The 23,397-nt window shown below is 44.6% G+C and overlaps 1 protein-coding gene across 1 annotated transcript in view; it reads left to right on the top strand.

Annotated features, from left to right (window-relative positions):
• The window catches only part of ACKR3 (atypical chemokine receptor 3), a 55,289-nt gene that overhangs the window by 7,443 nt on the left and 24,449 nt on the right, over positions 1-23,397 (top strand). The gene's annotated exons all lie outside the window — the stretch shown is intronic.

The raw sequence follows: 23,397 nt of genomic DNA, 5'->3' as shown, positions 1-23,397 counted from the left end.
ATTTGAAGTTCACTATAGTACCCCCCTAGGGTGCCCCGCTGCTCTGCTGGGATATCTGTGTGGCCAGTCTACTAAGAATGCTGGCTCCTCCTACATTCCAATGGCTTGATTTTGTGCGTTTTTCACTTGGACATTTTTTTTTTCAAAAATGAACCAAAAAGATAAATGCACAGAGCACAAAACATCTAGCAAATAGCCATTAAAAAAAAAAGAGACATTTTTCTGTTTTGAAAATGGCTATATTTCTCACTTGAATTTTGGATGTTTTTAGCAAAACGCCCCTCTGTGTAAGCTTAACTTTCTGTGACTTGTTCATCTTCCCTGGTTCTTATATTGTTCTTTCATTTTCTTTTAATTAATCTATTGTAACCTTTTTGTTGTTTACATTATTCTTAGGATTAGATATTCAGAGTTATTTAAACGACCAGAAAAGGCTTCTGGCCATTTAAATTGTCTGGGCTGACTGGGCATATTCAGCGGCACTTAACCAGACACTGCTGCTGAAAACGCCCAGTTAGTGCCTAAACCGAAACCAGCTATTTTGTGGGCATTCCTGGTGCAGCATCTGCACGCAGCTGGTTATGTGCTGATATTCAGCACTTAGGCCAGTGATGGGTAACCTTTTGAGCTTGGTTTGTCAAAATTCGCCAAAAAAACGAGCATAACTCGGGTGGTGTGTCACTTCGAGGAAAAAAACATAATTTTGCGATATTTATAGTTTAAATAACAAAAATGTATAATTGTAATATATAACTGTATTTAATAAACCAAAAACTAATTATTTAACTTACCTGCCGCTATTTCTAATGGCGGGAAACGGCACCCATGATTTATTCTCCCTTTTTGTTTTCCCTCTCTCATAACGAATTGCTACAAACAAGTAGTGAAAGGAGCATTATAAAAGCAATGAAAAGTGATTTCTTAGCTGGACCAGAATTTTTAGGAACTTCCCAAACAAGTGTGGAGCAGGAGCAGCAGTCATTGCCCAAGCACAGCTGAGCTAAGGCTGCAACAGGATCACAGAGAGGAAGAAAGCGGCCGCTGACCGACTTTATTTGTCTGAAAAGAGCAGCAGCTGCCTGGGTTACTCGCAACTCAGCACTCATGTTCGACATTTAATCACAATTGCCTCGAGCCTCAGGCAGTTTTTTCACCTGGCTGAGCTACAACTGCAGTGAGCTGTGATTGGTTTTAGGGAGCCTGTCTGGCGCCTAAAAGGGCACTCCTAATTGGATGATTCTGATGAAGAGGACTGCTGGTTACCAAGGCTGCGAGGTGGGGCGGAGCAGGGGGGTTCTGACTCGGAGGGGGGTTCTGAAGCTGCAATAAGACCACCAACGCCCCTGTCGCCCCTGCCTAAGACCGGCCCTGGCAGTAAGAGCAGGTAGGCTGGGTTCTATTTCCTGCCGGCTTTCAACCCGCGTGTCATCCAAAATGGCTACGCGTGTCAGTGCTGACACACGTGTCATAGGTTCGCTATCAGGGACTTAAGCGGTTAGCTAACAGGAGTGGAGGAGTAGCCCAGTAGTTAGTGTAGCAGACCTTGATCCCAGGGAACTGGGTTCAATTTCCACTACAGCTCCTTGTGACTCTGGGCAAGACTTTTAACCCTCCATTGCCCCAGGTACAAATAAGTATTTGTATATACCATGTAAACCGCTTTAAATGTAGTTTCAAAAACCACAGAAAGGCAGTATATCAAGTCCCATTCCTCCAATAGGACCACATAGAACCAAGTCCTATCTTTATGTGGTTCATCATAGCCACTGAAATCAGCTATGTTTTGTCCGACTGTATTTGCCCGAATATTCAGTGCCAGAGCCAGGACATGGCCCAGCATTGAATATTGAGTTATATAAAGCTGGTGGCAGTCAGCAAAATACTGAGCGCTTCTGGCAGAATATCTACCCCTTAATTTAGGGGGGTATTTTCCTGTGAACTTATTTTTCAATCATTGCAAACTGCTTTGATGTTTATGTAAATTGGAATAAACAATTTTAAACTTAATTGCACTGGGGGAGGAGAATAGGGAGGATGAAAGTGATTATGCCTGGGTGGAATAGATGGTTAAGGTTGGCTGTGAGGGGCAGGGAAGGTGATTATTCCAAATGTAGGGGGTGGAGAAGGTGATTTTACCTGGAAGGTAGTGGAGAAATTCACTGCCAGGTCTGAGGCAGTGTAGACGATTTAATGCCAGTTTCTTGGATTTATTGCCAGTTTTATGTTTCCTGTGACTATATCAAGTACCTACAAGTTAAAAACAACTAAATGGTGGGAGATAACAGCTCTTTGTGCATATTCGAAGAAAGTGAAAGTACCAGCAGATGCCTGCGCAGGAACCAAAATTTTGTTCTGCACAAAAATATTAGTCTCGCAAGATGCGTGCTGGCACTTTAGTTTCTTTTCAGACATGCACACAGTGAAGCACTCTTATCACTGAACCATTGTGTCCATGTGGTCTGGCACGCTTTTCCTGATTAGTGCACAACTTCTGCACACTTTGAATTTGCATTTCATTAGCTTACTTCTTCTCTGTGGAATACTTTCTCATTAAGCTCATGGTGGAAGCTGCACACAGCCATGGACATGTGTGCAGCTTCCACCATGAGCTTAATGTGGGTCTACTGGTTTTCTATGGGTTTATGATTCAATCCCCGAGAGTCATACAGTGTCAGAAGAAAATAGAACTGTTTGGAGGCATCAACAGCTGCAGGCTTGCAGACAATGTAGAGGAAAGTGTGTATTGGAAGAAGAGTTTCAGGAAGCCACAGTTAGGATTAATGGGATTTACCAATGAATCCTGGGCTTGACAGTAAAGAACACTGTTTTTATAATAGGGGGTCATAATAGAAATATTCAAATATTTGACAAGCTTTAATAAAGTATGGGAAGTTGAAATTTTCCATAAAAACAGTAACTCAAAGACAAGGTTTCATGACATGAATTTGCAGGGAAGAAGGATCAAAGTAAGCATTAGAAAAAAGTTCTTTACTGAAAGGATGATGAATTCTTGGAATACCCTAACAGCAGGGGTAGTGTCAACTATAGGTGTCAGCTCTGTGGGTGCTTGAGCCTCCCTATTATGGAGCAAACTCTTTCATTGTATCTAGGGAGGACTAATTTATGTTGAGTATAGCATCTCCTATCATTTTGAAAAATTGGCTTCTGTGGTAGCAAACAAAACCTTGACACAATTTAATCATGCTTAGTACTTAGTAGGAGTATGAGCAAATAATGGATAATAAAGATTGGGGAGAGGGGGAGGAGGAGAGGTGGAAATTAGGAATGCAGGTGAAAGAGGTTTAGAATATTTGCTCAGGCATATTATGACATGTGGAGACATAAAGAGGGGAAAACAAAGGCCAGTGGTGAGAGAATGGGGGTACATCTGCATTAGTCTTGTTAAATATTAAGAGTAGTGATGTGGCTGTAATAGACTACAATGATTAAACCTTTACTGCCTGGGGTAACCTGCCATGATTACAGCTCTAACAGTAATGATTCTGTTGCTTCAGATTTCCAAGAAGGCTGGTGTATATCCACAGAGCAATGGTTTCAACAACCCCAATAGTGGTGGTACAGCTGTATCAGGCTTCCAGAGCAGGCAGGGGAAACCTGCAAAGAAAGACCATAGTCCAGTGTTTCCCAATGTTTCTTGGGTCACGGCACCCCTAGGATACACATTTCCTTTTAGGTTCCCCCCCCCCCCCCTCCTTTTGATGGAAGAGTCCTACCTTTGCTGGCCGAAGAAGTCAGCTGAAGAGGTCCACTGCCCAAAGCCTGAGCTCCATGGTGCTTGATCAGCAAGCAAATTGGTGGCATGCTTCAGCCTCCGATGCCTGCTTTCCCGTGCATGCCCTCCTCTTCCCCCTTTCCATCCAGCGTCTGCCCTTCTGTTCCCCCTTTCCATCCAGCGTCTGCCCTCTCTCTCCACACTTTCATCCAGCCTCAGCCTTCTCTCTCTCCCACTACCATTCAGCCTCTGTCCCCTTTCTATTGCTCCCCAAATCCAGCATCTGCCTCCTCTCTGTCTCCCCTTCCCCCACACATACCCATCTCTGCCACTGCTGCTTCCAGTAGCAAAGCAACTGACAACTACTGCGAGGCAGAACTTTTCATTTACATGGCTGCAGGCTGTGCCCTGGAACAGGAAGTGACATCCGAGGTGGCAGGACCATCAGCTGTGTATATGGAGAGTCTAGTCCCGTGGTGGCTTCAGCTTGTTTTGGCGCTGCAGCTTCTTACCTAGAGAAGCAGCAGTAGCAGCTTGGTGTCGGTGGGAGAGAGGTAGTGAAAATATGCCGCATTACCCCTGAGAGTGGTTGCCACAATACACATTTTGGGAACTGCTGCCATAGTCCAAATCCAGGCATCTATGAGCATTGAGAGGGAAGATGCTTTTGGATAGTGTCCTTGCTATTTTTGGTGACCATATGAATGTTGCAAAACTTGGTGGTAAGAACTAGAAGAGGGCTGAATGTTGAATTAAATATAGAACTATAAGAATCAAAGAAGAGAATTACAAAACCTGGAATAGCCTACCATCAGAAATGGAGGAAGCCAGTATTTCGATTTATTAACCATCTTTATGAAGAGATTCACCCAAGGCAGTGTACAGCACCTAAGGCAGTGTACAGCAGGTACAGTTTAATATAAAATTTACAATTTTGTTAACAGCATAACAATAGTAAAATGACCAAATATAAGTATAAATACATAAGTACATAAGTAATGCCATACTGGGAAAAGACCAAGGGTCCATCGAGCCCAGCATCTTGTCCACGACAGCGGCCAATCCAGGCTAAGGGCACCTGGCAAGCTTCCCAAACGTACAAACATAGTAACATAGTAGATGACGGCAGATAACGACCTGTACGGTCCATCTAGTCTGCCCAACAAGGTAAACTCATTACACATAGTATGTGATACTTCACATGTATACCTCACCTTGATTTGTCCTTGCCATTTTTAGGGTACAGACCGCAGAAGTCTGCCCAGCACTAACTTTGCTTCCCAATTACCGGTGTTGCCACCCAATCTCCACTAAGCTTCTGTGGATCCATTCCCTCTAAATAGGATTCCTTTGTGTTTATCCCACACATTTTTGAATTCCATTACTGTTTTCATCTCCACCACCACCAGCAGCACCACATTCCAAGTATCTACCACCCTCTTCGTGAAAAAATACTTTCTGACATTATTCCTGAGTCTGCCTTCCTTCAACTTCAATTTATGTCCTCTAGTTCTATGGCCTTCCCGTCTCCGGAACTAAACTTGGAAACAGTGAATTAAAGAAACCTAGTAATAGGACTAACATGAAACAGTATCAGAAATATATAGCACTTTAGAACAATCATATAACAGAAATATGATAAAAATATCATAATATACAGCATCGAAGAACATTTGAATAACATAACTATATAGTTTATAGTTTATTCAACTTTGCTATACCGCCTAGTAAAAAACAAACAAAAAAATCTTGGCGGTGTACATTAAGGGTCACATTTTCAAAACAGAAAAACATTTAAAAAATGGCATACCACGCAGATATACGGTTTTCTCACAGAAAAACGTCTTAATTGTTCAAGTCTGCTAGTCGCTTAAAAGAAAATGTTCTCAGAGGGGGCGTTCTGTGGGTGTGACATGGGCGTCGTAACGTGGTGAATGTTTTCTGCCCATAATGGATAGCAAAGTGACTTTCTAGGGGCAGGAAGAAAAACATCCGGAATTAGACTCACTTTAAAAGTATTTAGGGTAAGGCCAAATCTGTCTTTAGTCCATTTGTGATTTTGCTGAGTTGGAGAGTGGAGAGGTGGAAGTGGTTGTTTGTGAGAAAGAGTGGATATTTGCTGAGTGCTTTGTTTCTTTTTTCTGTTTGTCCCAGTCTGAAACTTTTGACCTTTAGATTTCCTGACTTGCCTTATCTGTTTCTCATCTCCTCAAGTCTCTGGCCACACCTGCTAGCCTCCCAGCCACACCTATTCCTTCCTCTGTATCTCACCACTTTCTCTCATCCAAACCCTCAGTCCCCAAAACACCACACCTCCCATTCTACATCCCTACCTGCTTGTCTTCTATCTATCATTGTTGCTCTGTTTGTCCACTCCCAGTTTGTCACTGTGCATGTGCTGCTGCTATTTGTGTGAAAGTTGTATGCTGTTCCTGGGAGAGTGAGTGCTTTGTGCTGCTACTGTGTGTGTGAGGACTGTTTAGTGCTGCAGCTATATGTGTCAGGATTATTTGTTGGTGGGAGAGTGAGTATTTTGGGTACCTGGTGTATGTCTCACAACTGTGTGCTGGTGCCAGGTCTCACATAGTTGGAGGTGTGCACAGTAGAGTTTCTGGAGTTAGTGGGTTGCACCTGTGGTGGTGGGACACCTGCAAGCCAATCATGGATGTGCTGAATGCTTTGATGACTCATGCTTTGCTGGAGGTGGATGAGGGTTTAAAGGGGAGGCCCTGGAGGAGATAGCCCTATCAGAGAGTCTTCAGGCCCTTCACCTGCTTTCTGGACCTCACTGACCAGGAACACCTGACTAGGTTCCACTTCAACAGGGCTGTCATACAGCACTTCTGTGATCAGCTACACCCCTCCTCCAGCCCAGGACACACAGGAATAATCCTATGCCTTTCCACCTGAAGGTTACTGCCTCTCTCACCAATGATAATGTACATAAAGGAGCATCACATGATTGAACTTTCTCCTAGTCCCTAAAAAGGAATTGCCGCATTTTGCAATATTTGTAGTTGTTTCCCATTAGAGGCTGACACACCGGCATAAACCAAGTTACTTTAATGAAATCTGGAAATCAATGAAGTGTGAACAAGTGTGTGGAGTCTCGCGTCGTCCAGCACATATCTAACAGCACATAGCTGACACAACACAGCAAAACCTTTCGCACCATGCTAGAAATTTGTTCTTCAAACAAGTCTTCTATCAAATTAAATATTTAAGTTGGTCCAATACAGGAATCAAATGACCTCCTAACTTAGGCAAAATTGCCAGACAAGCAAGAGGGCCGATCAACCAACATGCTGTCATTTTTTCCATATTTAAAATTAAACCATTGTCCCTCAGCCAACACGCAACAGCATCCAAGCAACTCTCAAAAGGACCTATATCCAATGTAAAAAAAGACACTGGACTTACCAGTAACATATTGTTGGCATAACAGTAAACTCCAATGCCAAATTCATCTATAATATAAAGCAGAGGACAGAGAAAAATAGAATACGTTGTCAGCATAATACCAATGAAACACCTAATAAGCACACATTAGAACATTCAAATAACATAGATATGATGCCGATGCTATTCCTAAGATACAATGAAACATCTTACTATATATCCATTGGCCAATTACAGATATATAGACAAAATGAGTAGTACAAAATCAATTGGGATAAATCAAGATATGAAGAACTGGTCTAAGCTACAGGGTATGCAGGTTTATGTGGGCTTCCCATATTTTCAGAGATGTCCTCATAATCTGGTGCTCCATTTTCAAAAGAGAAAAATATCTCAAAAGCAGCACAAAGGCAGAATTGGGATGTTTTTCACTGAGTTCATCCAAATAGCAAGGGGTCATGTTGGAGGTGTGTTTTGGGCGGGACTTGGACAGGCTTACAATCTAGACATTTTTTCTGTCATACTGGAACAGAAAAGAAGTATGTTTTTATATAGACCTGTTTCAGTCACGACTATGTCTGAAAAATGTGACCTAACTAACAAGCTGACCACTGGAGGGATGAAAGCATGACTTCCCCCCCTCCCTCCTCCCAAGATGTAACAGTGAATACCAGCCTCTAACAGCTCCAGATATTGGATTAGATTGGATTTATTAATTTGATATACCATCAATACTAGCGTGTCGGAGCAGTTTCAACCAAAAAGTATATATCATACATCAGTAAATCATACAAAGCTGTAGCACTGCAGAAAGCAAGTGGATGGAGTAGCCCAGTGGTCAGTGCAGTGGACAGTGAACAATGGGACTCAGGTTCAATTCCCACTTTAAATCTTTTATTAAAATACCTCCTGCACCTAAATATATAAGTGACCTACAAACCTGAGGTTTATTGTAGTGGTGGACCTTTAGGTACAGTAGGTTTTCTCGGTTTCTGGAGGATTCACCATTCAATAGGAAGAGATTTATGTGTGATTTGTACCTGGGGCCCTTTATGTGAAGTCCACTTCACTGACCACTAGGCTGCCCCTCTGCACTGCTGGGATGTTTGTGTGACCCGTTCACTAGGAGTGCTGCCAGACAGATGTCCCTATGGCTTGTTTTTCTTCCCCTGAGATGGGTTGTTTTTTTTTTTTTTTTCCAAAAATGGCACAAATGGACTTGTTCAGCCTGAAAATGTCTACCTCAAAGCCATAATCAAGCCAGAAGTGTAGACATTTTTCTGGTTCAGTTATGGCTGTGTGCTAGATGTTGGATTGAGACATTTACGGCAAAATGTCCCAATTCGGATTTAGATGCCATATTAAAAATGCTCCTTTCTGTTAAAAACAAAAGCATATAAAGATTCTAACAGTGTAACATCAGAATATGATACCTTCAAAGACTCCTGGATTACACAGAGATGTTTCCTTAGCTTACAGAGTAAAAGGTTCAATAGATAGCAAAATAACATTCCCAAGAGAGACAGCAGCTTTGACAGATCCCTCTCTGTACTGAAAAAGTAGATCTCAAACCTCTGTTTACTTTAATTAAACCTCATAACAAATACAGGAAACAAAATAAATGATCAAAAATGCATCTGTGAGGTATGTTACAACTTTGATTTGGGTGCACAACTGAGCCAATAACTTTCTTTGTTCTGTCAAGGGTTTGGAAAGATTTTATAATCTGAGCAGGGCAAAGTATGTGTAATGGAATCTGGGTACATGTGGGTAAATTATCTAAGGAACAGGGTTGAGAGGATGAGTAAATACAGCAGGCCATGGAGCAGCCAGCAGGCTCCAACTCCCCAGAAATCAAAAGGGGTAGGGCTAAGCAGTGGTGTAGCCAGACCTGACATTTTATTTATTTATTTATTTATTTTGGGGGGGGGGGGGGGGGGGGGCACTAGGCATATATGTGAGAGTAGTTTTTGATGCCATGCAGTGCACTTGATGATGGATTTCTAAGTAAACAGTCTGTCCTGCATCAACATAAACTCCATATATGCTTACGGACATTTTGGAAATCACTGACATTTTTACATATAGTCCAATCGATATTTAGTGCTATTTAACCGGTTAGAATGGATGATTGGTTAAATAGCGCTTGACTGGCTATCCTCTACTGAATATCCACAGTTAGTAGCTGGCGGATAATCAGTTATATCACACGATATAACCGACTATCTACTGATTTTTAAACCGGGTTTTGCAGTTATATTTGTCAGCATCAAACCCTGGCATATCTTTGGCCAGTTTAAAGATAACTGGCTATGTCTGAATATCGACATAGCCGGTTATCTTCAAATCGGCCGAAAACCCCCCGGATATTCAACACTGGCTACCAGAAACTGCCTGGCATTGAATATCCAGCTTCAGCACGGACCGCGGGGACAGCCCAGCTATTTCCCGTGGTCTAAATATCGGGGCCAGTAGCATTATCCCATAATAAAATTTGCCATTGTAGTAGACTTGTCTCTGGTCAACATCTCGACACATATCGCAGTATCCTGTAAAATAATTACCAAAATGGCACATATTCATTGCTTTATAACAAATATAGATTTATTTTAAAGCTATATTAATAAAATAGGTAAATACCTTTGAAGGAGCAGTTTAATTATGTAGCCAGTAAATCTAATATCTCAATATACTACTACTACTACTACTTATCATTTCTATAGCGCTACTAGACGTACGCAGCGCTGTACACTTGAACATGAAGAGACAGTCCCTGCTTGACAGAGCTTACAATCTAATTAGGACAGACAAATAGGACAAATATGAGATAAGGGAATATTAAAGTGAAGATGATAAAATAAGGGTTCTGAACAAGTGAATATGGGTTAGGAGTTAAAAGCAGCATCAAAAAGGTGGGCTTTTAGCTGAGATTTAAAGACGGCCAGAGATGGAGCTTGACGTACTGGCTCAGGAAGTCTATTCCAGGCATATGGTGCAGCAAGATAAAAGAAACGGAGTCTGGAGTTAGCAGTGGAGGAGAAGGGTGCGGATAAGAGAGATTTACCCAGTGAACGGAGTTCCCGTGGAGGAGTGTAGGGAGAGATGAGAGTGGAGAGGTACTAAGGAGCTGCAGAGTGCATGCACTTATAAGTCAATAAGAGGAGTTTGAACTGTATGCAGAAACGGATTGGGAGCCAGTGACGTTACTTGAGGAGAGGGCTAATATGAGCATAGCGACATTGGCGGAATATTAGTCGTGCAGCAGAATTTTGAACAGATTGAAGAGGAGAGAGATGGCTAAATGGGAGACCTGTGAGAAGCAAGTTGCAATAGTCTAAGCAAGAGGTGATAAGAGTGTGGATGAGGGTTCTGGTAGTGTGCTCAGAAAGGAAAGGGCAAATTTTGCTGATATTATAGAGAAAGAAACGACAGGTTTTAGCAGTCTGCTGAATATGTGCAGAGAAGGAGAGGGAGGAGTCGAAGATGACCCCAAGGTTACAAGCTGATGGGACAGGAAGAATGAGAGTCTTATCCACAGAAATAGAGCATGGGGGAAGAGGAGAGGTTGGTTTATGTGGAAAGATAAGAAACTCAGTCTTGGTCATGTTTAGTTTCAGATGGCGGTGAGACATCCAGGCAGCAATGTCAGACAGACAGGCTGATACTTTGGCCTGGAGTCCTGCTGAGATTTCTGGTGTGGAGAGGTAGATCTGGGAGTCGTCAGCATAAAGATGATACTGAAAACCATGGGATGAGATCAGAGTACCAAGGGAAGAAGTATAGATGGCGAAAAGAAGAGGTCCCAGGACAGATCCCTGAGGTACACCAACTGACAGTGGGATAAAAGAGAGGAGGATCCACCAGAGCATACACTAAAAGTGCGCTGGGAGAGATAAGAAGAAAACCAGGAAAGAACAGAGCCCTGAAATCCAAGTGAGGACAGCGTATCCAGGAGTAGGCTGTGATCAACAGTGTCAAAAGCAGCAAATAGATCAAGAAGGATGAGGATAGAATAGAGCCCTTTGGATCTGGCCAGGAACAGGTCATTGGAGACTTTAGCAAGCGCTATTTCGGTTGAATGAAGGAGGCGAAAGCCAGATTGAAGTGGATCAAGAATAGCTTGAGATGAAAGAAAGTCAAGGCAACGACGGTGAGCAGCATGTTCAAGTATCTTGGATAGGAAAGGGAGGAGGGAGATGGGGCGATAGTTGGAAGGACAGGTAGGGTCCAATGAAGGTTTTTTAAGGAGTGGTGCGACTACGGCATGTTTGAAGGCATCAGGAACAGTTGCAGTGGAAAGTGAAAGATTGAGGATATGACAGATAAAAGGGATGACAGTAGGAGAGATAGCATTAAGTAGATGGGTGGGAATAGGATCAGAGGAACAGGTAGTAGTTTTGAGTAGGAAAGAAGATGTGTAGTTTCTTCTTCAGTGATTTCAGAAAAGGAGGCAGGGGTTAGAGGGTTAAGAGAATGGACTAAGGGAAGGAGAGGTGGAGATGACCTGGTTGAGAATTCAAGTTTAATCTTGTGAACTTTATCATGAAAGTACTCAGCCAGAGTCTGGGGAGAAAGTGAAGGGGGAGTTGGAGGTGAAGGCACTTTGAGGAGAGGAGGTCAGCAAGAATTTGAAATGTATGAAGTCAGCATGGGCATGGGATTTCAGCCAAAGGCGTTCGGCAGAGCGGGCACAGGAACGTAGGTAGTGGATTCTAGAGGTCAGCCAAGGCTGGGGTTTGGTACGTTTTACAGAACGGGGAATGGGAGGAGCGAGAGTATCCAGAGCAGAGGAGAGAATAGTATTATAGGAAGAGACAGCCTCATTGACAGACTTGGATAACATAGTGGTAGAGAAGAGATTTGAAACACTGGAGGATAGAGTAGAAGGGTCAATAGCCTGAATATTTCTAAATATGTTAAGATTGGACGGGATTGGGGAGGAGGGTTAAGATTGGACGGGACTGGGGAGGAGGGTGTTTAAGTGTGAAAGTTATCGGACGATGGTCAGAGAGGGGAAGAGTTGAGGCACAGAAACTGGAGAGTGAGCAGTTTGAGAAGAGGATAAGATCAAGACAGTGGCCATTCTGGTGAGTGGGAGCAGTGGAACACAGTTGAAGATTGAAAGGATGTTAAAGCAAGAAACTGAGAAGCATGAGTCGGAGGGATCATTAGCATGAATGTTAAAATCCCCAAGAATGAGGGAAGGAGATGAAGGTTCAAGAAAGAAGGAAAGCCAGGCATCAAAGTCAGTGAGAAAGGAAGAAAGGGACTTATCAGGGGGTCGATAAATGACTGCTGCTCGGAGAGGCAGAGGAGTGAATAAATGGATGGAGTGGACTTCGAAGGAAGAAAAGCAGTGAGACTGAGTTGGAAGAAGAGGTTGAAATCTACAAAAGGGTGAAAGTAGTAGCCCGACACTACCTCCACGGCCAACCGGATGTGTATGGGAAAAAAGATAACCTCCATGGCATAGGGCCGCGACTGAAGCAGAGTCTTCAGGGTAAAGCCACGTTTCAGTTGGGGCAAGCAGATGGAGAGTACGAGAGATAAAGAGGTCATGGATGTAGGAAAGTTTGTTACAGACAGAGCGGGCATTCCTCAGAGCACAAGAGAAAGGCAGTGAAGAAGGGGGGAGGAGAGGAACAGAAATTAGATTGGAGATATCACGGTGTGACCTGCACAAATAGGATGAGAGCTGATGTAAAAAGATGCACAAATAGGATGAGAGCTAATATAAAAAAATACCTACCGCTAACATTACACACTGGACCATCAAGCTGTTAACTTGAGTTCTGGAACTTGTTGCCAGAGAATGTGGTAACAGCAATTAGCATATCTGGGTTTAAAAAAGATTTGGACAAGTTCCTGGAGAAGTCCATAAACTGCTATTAAGGTGGACATGAGAAAGCCACTACTTATCCTTGAGGTTGGCAGCATGGAATCCTGTTACTGGTTGGGATTCTTCTAGGTACTTGTGACCTGAACCACTGTTGGAAACAGAATACTGGCTAAATGGACTATTGGTCTTGCCCCAGTATGGCTTTTCTTATGTTCTTATATAAAGCAGAAAAAGGGCATTTCCCCAGGGGGCCCTTTTTACAGGAGCTGTAACTTTTTGTACTCACCTTGTGTTGCCAACAAAACATAACACACGGTAAGTGTAAAGCCTGTGAGATACATATAGGGAGTGTGCCCAGCATCTGTCCTGCATGTACTGCATAGGGTGGTGATGGCGAACCTATGGCACGCATGCCAGAGAGGGCACGCGGAGCCTTCTCTGTTTGCACGCGCGCCGCCGGTCGCCTCACCTGAAACTTAGCCCTCCCACCCACCCGGTGTCAAGTATTCCTCCCTTCCTCCCACCCGGCACCAGCCCGCCCGGCCTCCATCCCTCCCTCCGAACCCAAAGAAATTTAAAAGTCTTCCCTTGTCCGAGTAGGCGGCGTCAGCATCAGCAGTAGCAGCGAAAAGCGTGCTGCTGGTTCGTCGGGTCTTCAGCCTTCCGCCTCTCAAGCTCTCTGGTCCCGCCTTCATTTCCTGTTAGGGCGGGACCAGAGAGCTTGAGAGGCGGAAGGTTGAAGACCCGACGAACCAGCAGCACGCTTTTCGCTGCTACTGCTGATGCTGACGCCGCCTACTCGGACAAGGGAAGACTTTTAAATTTCTTCGGGTTCGGAGGAAGGGAGGGATGGCGGGCTGGTGCTGGGTGGGAGGGAGGGAGGAATGCTTGACGCCGGGTGGGTGGGAGGGTGCCCTGGTGCATGCCGGGTGGGAGGGAGGGAGCGAGGCCTGGTGCTTGGGTGGGAGTGCTGGGTGGGTGGGAGGGTGGCCGGCCTGCCTGGTGCTTGGGTGGGTGGCCTGCCTGCCTGGTGCTTGGGTGCGCGGCCTGCCTGGTGCTTGGGTGGGTGGGCTGCCTTGTGCTTTGGTGGGAGTGCTGGGTGGGTGGATGGCCTGGTGCTGGGTGGGAGGGAGGGAGGCTTGGGTGCTTGGGTGGCCTGGTGCTTGGGTGGGAGGCCTGGTGCTTGGGTGGGAGTGCTGGGTGAGTGCATGGCCTGGTGCTTGGGTGGGAGGGAGGCAGGCCTGGTGCTGGGTGGCAGGCCTGGTGCTGGGTGGGTAGCCTGGTGCTGGGTGGGAGGCCTGGTGCTTGGGTGGGAGTGCTGGGTGGGTGGGTGCATGGCCTGGTGCTTGGATGGGAGGGAGGCCTGCCTGGTGCTTGGGTGGGTGGGAGGCCTGGTGCTTGGGTGGGAGTGCTGGGTGGGTGGATGGCCTGGTGCTGGGTGGGTGGGAGGGAGGGAGGCTTGGGTGCTTGGGTGGCCTGGTGCTTGGGTGGGAGGCCTGGTGCTTGGGTGGGAGTGCTGGGTGGGTGCATGGCCTGGTGCTGGGTGGGAGGGAGGGAGGCTTGGTGCTGGGTGGCCTGGTGCTGGGTGGGAGGGAGGCCTGCCGCTGGGAGGGCAGGGGGGAGAGGAGGGTGGCTGGAGGGGAGGGTAGGGGAGAGAGGAGGGTAGCTGGACATGGGCGGCTGGAGGGGAGAGGAGGGTGGCTGGACATTTGTGGCTGGAGGGGAGAGGAGGGCTGCTGGACATTGGTGGAGGGCAAGAAATGAAGAAGAAAGGAGGAAAGTAAAGAAATAAATGGAAAGGAAGCCCTGGAAACAGAGTTAAGAGAACAGATAGCAGCAGAATCAGCGACTAGGACCAATATGGATAGAAAAACAAAATCACCAGACAACAAAGGTAGAAAAAAAAAATCATTTTATTTCATTTTAGTGTTTGGAATATGTCCAATTTGAGAATTTACATCTGCTGTCTTATTTTGCCCTGGGTATACTGGAGCTGTAATACTTAGAGAAATGATTTATAATGAAAGAAAATCATGTTATTGTTTTCTCCTATACTAGTATAATATTTCAATGATGTCTGTTATATACGCCATGGCTGGTGTAAGGGGGTGTGGCTATCATAGAGTGGAGTCATGTGGTGACCCCGCCCATAATGAGTACCGGCACTTCGCGATGAGTAATTAGATTTTGGGTTGCTGTTTGAGCACTCGGTCTCTGAAAGGTTCGAAATCACTGGCATAGGGCATTACCTGCCCCAGCCACAGCCCCATACCTATATCACTGATCCCAACCCCCTCACCACCTGCAAGACCAAAGCCCATTCCTTCCCCTCACCAAGAATTCCAGTCCTTCCGCCCCCTCCCACAATGTCCAATTGTCCATTCTCCCTCCCAACTGCCCTATAATGGCAGATCCCCCTCCAGACCTACCCCCTCAATATCCCTTTCCCCGACAAGGCTTCTAGGGGGGGGGGAATTCCCCGGGTCTGGCCTCTAAGGGGGGAGGGGCGGTGCCTGCAAGCTTCATCCTGTCCTGCCTGCTTTCGGTTCTGTTTCTCTTCTGCTCCTGCATGCCAGGGCTCAGATGATTGCATTAACAGTATCTTGACATGAATATTCTGAATAACTGTTTTTTATATCATCGCCCTATTGGTTGCGCATTGTCAGCCTCTACTTTTACTGTTTTGCTAAGTATCTTTTCCATACCTTTTCACTTCCTCCCTGCCCCCCTCCTTCGTGCTTTAGTTTTCAGACCTTCTGCCAAAGTGTCAGCTCTCAAGGCAGCCTCGCTCCTTGCCGGCTCCGGAAACTTTCTCTCTGCACATCTTCCTGTTCCCACGTAGGCGGATGCTGCAGAAAGAAAGCTTCCAGGGCCAGCAAGAGACAAGGCGAAGCCTGGCCTTTGAGAGCTGATGTTGCTGAAGTTCGGAGGACTGCAAGGAGGAGGGAAGGGAGCGAGGTACCAGACTGCAGGTTGTGTGGTGGTGGAATACCAGGTAAGCATATGGCATGGACACTAGGGGGGGGGGGCTGGGCCCCTGAGCCCCCCACCCCCACGGCTACACAAGGTACTGTCAAGAAAAGTGATACTTATAGGGCAGGCAAGGAAGCCACAGTTCAAGGGATAGCCAGGCTGGTTATGAACATAGCACAACTCATCAGATCTGTGCTAGCAGTTGGGCTAGTTACCATCCAGCAAGACCATGGGGACCTAGGTGACAAATGTTCTGGCAATGGACTCACTTGTTTGGTGATTGCTTTGATTGTTGCTGGGCTCAGTGGATTGAGAGGGAGAGCTGATACTCTTGGGTTGGATGTGGGAACTTGTATGTGTATTTTTTGGGAACAAAGAGGAAGATTTCTAAAAAGCGAGATGGATAAAAAGCAATATCCTACAAGTGGTCAGGTGACTGTGACTAATGGCTGGTGATAGGTGGACCAGAATAACTGCGCAAACAGGATGAAGCACTGTGTATATTTGTTATCTTCTACTTTGTTACTATGATACAGTCAGAATCATGTTATTCCTTTATAGGAAAAGTGAATTTTCATAAATGCTGAGTTGTTATCTATATAATATATACTATTAACTGCAAAAGGTAATTTTCTGGGGGAGTTGGAGGGAAGGAAGGCAAAAGGTTAGGTTACAATACCCCCTGTCTTGCTATAGTGTAACAGTACTTTCTGCTTCCTAATTAGATTGTAAGCTCTGTTGAGCAGGGACTGTCTATTCATGTTCAAGTGTACAGCGCTGCGTACGTCTAGTAGTGCTATAGAAATGATAAGTAGTAGTAGTTTGGTGCTATTGCCATGACCCTCTGCACTTAAACTTTGTCAAAATTTTCTGATGTTTGGCAGGGTATAACATCACTGGATGTTTCAGTTACTACTTTCACCTCTGCCCCCTCCCCTTTCTTAACTAAAGGGATACATATTTGTTTGTAACCTTTAGGGTTAATAAGTAGGTGTAAAATTTGGTTTTATTTAATTGTTAAAAGCAGAACAATTAAGTTTGAGAAAGGAAGAGAATGCCTGATTGAAGACTTTACAGCCCTTTGAAGGTTCTGGGTGACATTTCTTCAGAGCCTGCTCTATACAAGTTTTCCCTTAGCAATGCTAATTTCTGGCTCCATTGAGAAACAGATGTAGCTGTTTTGTTTGCATTTTCCCCTTTTTATTCTGTCAAAGGAGCTTTGGAACTGAAGAGTGAATTAGAAGTTTGTAGAGAGAGGAAGATCTAGAGCTGGCTTCTCTGTGCTCCACATGTGGTGAGAACAGTAATACAGTATTCCTTCTGTGTTACAACAGTGTTTTCAGTTTGCTACAGGGCTCTCCTTTACAGCACTAAGCAGGAAAAAATACCTTTTAGGGAAAAGTTATTTACATACTCCAAGGTTTTTAATGTCTCTAGAATCGCTTACTCTCTTTTTGGCTAAAGTATATTAAGGAGCTCTCTTACCTAGAGCTACTTCGTAAGGGTGCAACTGGGGAAATGGACTATGGAAGAAATTGTTTAAAAGTCCTTTTAAATTTTGTTTGAAAGGGGAAGACTGCTAGTTTCCTTATAAGTTGCAAGTTTTTTTGTGTATGTGTTTTGACTGGGTGGGTTTCCAACAAAATAATTTGCTAGCTTGAGACTAATATTCTGTGAGAGAGTTTTTCAGCTAGGCCTTGTGTTAAAGCATGAACACTGAAAATGCTGGCCTAGCTTCACAGCACTCTGTAAAACTAAGCTCTCTGTTCCTGACTCACCCAAAAATCCTGTCCCACTTTAACCACATAACTTATAGCCGTATAGTAACTTATCAGGCTCATTTTCAAAAGAGAAGGACGCCCATCTTTCAACACAAATCGGAAGATGGGCGTCCTTCGCACAGGGTCGCACAAATCGGCATAATCAAAAGCAGATTTTCCGATTTTGGGCGTCCCCAACTGCTTTCCATCGTGGGGACGACCAAAGTTCAAGGGGGCATGCCGGAGGTGTAGCGAAAGCAGGACTTGGGTGTGCCTAACACATGGGCGTCCTCGACCCATAATGGAAAAAAAAGGGCATCCCTGACTAGCACTTGGACGACTTTACCTGGTCCTGTTTTTCATAAGACCAAGCCACAAAAAAGTGCCCGAACTGACCAGATGACCACCGGAAAGAATCGGGGATCACCTCCCCTTACTCCCCCAGTGGTCACTAACCCCCTCCCACCCTCAAAAAATATCTTTAAAAATATTTTGTGCCAGCCTCAAATGTCATACTCAGGTCAATCACAGCACTATGTAGGTCCCTGGAGCAGTTTTAGTGGGTGCAGTGCACGTCAGGCAGGCGGACCCAGGCCCATCCCTCACTTGTGGTGGTAAATGTGAGCCCTCCAAAACCCACCAGAAACCTACTGTACCCACATCTAGGTGCCCCCCTTCACCCGTAAGGGCTATGGTAGTGGTGTACAGTTGTAGGTAGTGGGTTTTAGGGGGCTCAGCACACAAGGTAATGGAGCTATGTACCTGGAAGCTTTTTATGAAGTCCACTGCAGTGCCCCCTAGGGTGCCCGGTTGGTGTCCTAGCATGTCAGGGGGACCAGTGCACTACGAATGCTGGCTCCTCCCATGACCAAAGGGCTTGCATTTGGTCGTTTCTGAGATGGGCATCCTTGGTTTCCATTATTGCCAAAAATCAGAAACGACCAAGTCTAGGGAGTCAAGTCAAGATTTGGGCGTCCCGGACCGTATTATCAAAACGAAAGATGAACGTCCATTTTGTTTTGATAATATGGGTTTCCACACCCCTCCACCGGGACATTTTGCGAGGACGTCCTCAGCAAAACCTGGGCATCCCTTTCGATTATGCCCCTCCACATGACCAAATGTTATCCATATAAATGTTGACAGATTTATTTTAAAGCAGTTACTTGGTTGACATCTGCTGCTGACCACATAATTGCTTTTGAATATTAGGGCCTTTGTTTTCTTGGCTCTGAATCACAATACTGACTGCCAAGATCTGTCCCAATATATAGTACTTTTAGTGCCATCAAAATGCTGTTTTCTCCAATAGCCTCGGAGCTGCTGTGTGCATATTCCCCCATCCCCACAATACTCTCTGATACTGTTATACACCATATTTCCAACCATTGCTGTTAAGTTGGTCCTCAAGGCAATCCTTCCCTTAGTCACTATTGTAGGGGTTGGCAAACTACAGCCCATGAGCCAAATATGGTCTGTAGTTGCTCTTTTTGTTTTTTCCTTTTGGCTTGTTCCAAATCACCAAGTGTTTTTTAACCACCTCTATCCTGATAACACATCCACCATGCTTACTGTGCTACCATCATCTGGAGACTGCACCTTCAAAAAGACAAAAACTGGATGGAGTCAGTCCAGAGGGAGTATACTAATATGCTTGATGGTCTTCATTGTGTAGCAATCCCTGTGACACTATCACTTGGGGTTACCAGTGCCATTTTGGGGACTGGCGCCAACCCAGGCAGCAGCAGAGGGGGATCACTGCCACCCAGGACCCACTTCATCACTACTGATGGCCCCGGGTAGTTTCCTGGGGTGGGTGTGTCGTGTGTGATCAGGATGATGGGGTAGAGTAGAGCTCGAGATGGGGGATATGTGTGGGGGGCTGGGTTTTCAAGAAGGGGGCAGAGTTTAGTTGTGTCAGGGAGTACATAATGTTGGGATTGAGCAATACGGGGGAGTGGGAATAAGGAAGATGTCAGGGAGATCCGATGTGCAAGGGTTCAGGGGAAATGTTTTGAGAGAGTGTGCTGCTGCGGCAGTATATTCTGGTAATTATCCTATAGAATCCGGTGACCCAGAACAAGACAGTGGCCATGCTGTTGGATAGCCAATAGTGTAGCTGCACTTACCACCCTCCTCTTGAGGACTTGGGGATGTGGAAGTGGTTGCCAAGTTTTTCCTTTTTTAATTTCTCATTGAGGATAGGACATCTCCCCGATGATCCTTCTTTTCTTTCTGCTTCAGGCACTTTGAGGGTAATTCTATAACATTGGTTACTAATGGCATTTACACATGTAGGTGTGCACATATGCATGTAAATGTCAAAATTCTGCTAAAGCACCATTCTGTAAATACATGTTTAACTTACATAGCACATATTTGTAAAGGGAGTATACACATGGGTAGAGCCTGAGCAGAACATGGGTGGGACTCCTACTTATATGCGTAACTTATGGAATGCTGTAAGTTATGTGTGTATTTCCACATCTAAGTGCTTGTGTCTAAATTCTGGGCATATATTTCAGCTGTTAGGCTAGTATTCTGTAAAGGAAAGTAAGTGTCTACATTCTTTTAAAGAATAGGCTCTTACCAGGTGCCCTCTTGGTGCTCTGTTATAGAATTGTTCTGCTTATAGAATAGTCTGTAGGTGGGCTTTGGCTTCAGCTTGTTTTCAGACTTCAACCTTTCTCTTTATAGGAACCAGGCCCACTCCTAGCCTTTCTCTTCTTTAACCTTAGATTCTTAGCTAGAGGACCAAGGTCCTGATGAGCCCTTGGGTGAGAAATCTATCACTCTTCATACTACATTTTGGCTCAGTGACTTTCTTCTGGTGAAAGGAAGAAGCCTTGGACAATGCCGTATAACCAGAACATAAGAACAGCCATACTGGCTCAGACCAATGGTCCATTCAGCCCGTATCCTGTTTCCAACAGTGGCTAATCCAAGTCACAGGAAATTGTTCAAGATTCCATTCTACCAATCCCAGGGCAGGCAGTGGCTTCCCCATGTCTATCTCAATAGTAGACTATGAATTTTCCTCCAGGAACTTGTCAAGTCTTTTTTAAGCCCAGATATGCTAACTGCTTTTACCACATCCTCTGGCAATTAATTAGAGAGTTATAATGGGGTTTGAACCTGTGTCCCTTGGTTTACAGGCCACTGCACTAAACACTAGGCTACTCCTCTGTTCTACAAGTTTTGTACTTCCTTCCTCTTATAGAAGTACTGGGCTTTTGTCCCAGAGTAGACCATCCCTTCATTAGTTTGACTGACAATACGCTGGAGCAGGGATCCAGAATGTTCCTTCTGTTACTAAATAGGAAGGCCATTCTGCATCCTGCTGGAGGAGAGGCAGAAGAAAAGACATTTTAAAATCTCTTCAAGGAACACAGGAGCCAGACTTTTTTCAGTTGAAATGAGGCTCTGGTACAAGAGGTCATTGCATTAGGGTAAAATGGGGAAAACTCAGGAGTAGTATAAGGAAATATTTCTTTATAGGAAATGTAAAGAAATATTTGAATGTGTAGATGTGGTAGACATGAGGACAGCATCAGAATTCAAGAAAATATGGTTCAATCACCAAGAATCTCTGAGTGAGAAAAGAGGGTTATAGAGGCTGTTGATTTGGATGAGCAGACTGGATAAACTATACGATCTTTTTCTGCCATCAAGATTTATTAAACGTTTCACCCACATGTTGTGACTTGCAACCACAAAAAACAAATCCAGTATCTAGCCTTAGACTTAAGCTGGGGTCAGGGACCTTCTCAGACTACAGATCGCAGAGCCTGCCGGATCTCCCCAACCTAGTCATGGCTCTCAATGCAGCCCTCAGACCTAAAGATTTGCCTATCCCTACATACCGCTTCTGAAGAACCTTTCACCTGCAACTCCCTTCTGCTCTTTAGCTGCCTATTAACCCTGAGTTGCTTCTCCCTTACTAACCCTGAGTTGCTGCTGCTTCTCCTCAACCTCTATTCATGCTGCTTGTTGAGGTCTACTTTGGCAATCCAGCTACCATTGCTCCATGTGAACCCTCTTCTGTCTTAACCATGTGTTCTCCTTAGGAACCCCTTTCTGATCAGCAACCCACTAGAGTCAGACCTAGCATTGAGCAACCAGCATTTTCCTATTTACATCCCGCATTAGTGTTCTCATTGGCACGTGGTACCCTGCCAGCAGTAACATGGAAGCACTTAGCGCCTCCTATTTTGGAGGTTGTGTCTTGAGCAGGGACTGTCCTTCCCCTTGTCAAACTTGTACAGCGCTGCGTAACCCTGGCAGCGCTATGAAATGCTAAGTAGTAGTAGTAGGTGGTAAGTGGTCCCGAATTAAATGTACATTAACCAGTTAGCACGTAGTAAAGTGGTGGTCAGAGATGCCAGTATGAGATGTGGAGGAATGAGCTGCCATTTGCAGAGACTCACTGTGGAGCTCATTGCATAAGTTAGTGGGAACTGACATGTGAAGTAAAAAAAAAATACGAGGACAATGTATGAAAAGTACAGTCCTCCCCACCCCATCAGGTGCTGCATAAATTTGCAACTACCACAAATGAATGTGTGAAAGTAACTGATAAAAATTGGAAAACCGGAAACAAAAGCCAAACAAACCAAAATGTGTGGCTTCTGCATATGCCTAATAGTATTGTCTAAATCAGACTATAGAAAGGCCTTATATATTTTGAAAAACTGGAGGATTGATTAGTGTCCTTTACTTCTTTTATTTCTTTTTTACTTCCTTGTATTCTTGCTGCCTGATCCTACTGTGGATTAGAACTGGTTAAAAGATAAAAAAGTAGAGAGTAGGGTTAGTGGAGTTCCCCAGGGATCTGTGCTGGGCCCACTCCTTTGTTACATATTTATAAGTGACCTGGAAACAGGAATAATGAGTGAGGTGATCAAATTTGCTAATGACACAATGTTTTTTCAAAGTTGTTAAATCACAAGAGGATTGTGAGAAATTACAAGAGAGCCTTTGCGACTGGGCGATTGAGCATTCAAATGGAAAATAAAATTTAAGCAAATGCAAAGTGATGCATGTAGGGAAGAGCAACCCAAACTATAGCTACATGATGCAAGTACCACATTAGGAGTCACCACCTAGAAAAAGGAAAGCAGCCAAGAAGCAAATACAAATTTATGAATTATTAGGAAAGGAATGGAGATTCAGTGGAGAATATTTTGCCATTGTTTCGCTCCATGGTGCAACTGCACCTTGATATTGTTCAGATTCTGGACATCACATCTCAAAGAAGGACACAGAGGCTCATTTTCAAAGCAGCCTAGTGAAATTAGAAAAGGTACAGACAGAGAAGGGGCGACCAAAATGATAAGGGGATGGAACACTTCTCTGTGAGGAAAGGCTAAAGAGGCTAGGGCTCTTCAGCTTGGAGAAGAGATGACTGAGAAGAGATTGATAAAGGTCTGAAAATCAGGAGTGGCATGGAAGGAGTAGATTGCTTGTTTACTATTTCAAAACATACAAGGATTAGGGGGCAGGCAAGGAAGTTACTAAGTAGTAGTACTGCTGCTACTACTACTTATTTCTATAGCGCTACTAGAACACATTTAGAACAAATCAGAAACAATATTTCTTCATCAACGGTAATTAAGCTCGGGAACTGATTGCAAGAGAATGCGATAAACGCAGTAAATGCTTTGGACAAGTTTTCTGAAAGAAAGTCCATAAAC

The sequence above is a fragment of the Microcaecilia unicolor genome, chromosome 7 (genome assembly GCF_901765095.1).
Source record: "Microcaecilia unicolor chromosome 7, aMicUni1.1, whole genome shotgun sequence".
NCBI classification, from domain to species: domain Eukaryota; kingdom Metazoa; phylum Chordata; class Amphibia; order Gymnophiona; family Siphonopidae; genus Microcaecilia; species Microcaecilia unicolor.
Note: the sequence above shows the minus strand (reverse complement) of the source record. Positions and strands in the feature narration are given on the sequence as shown.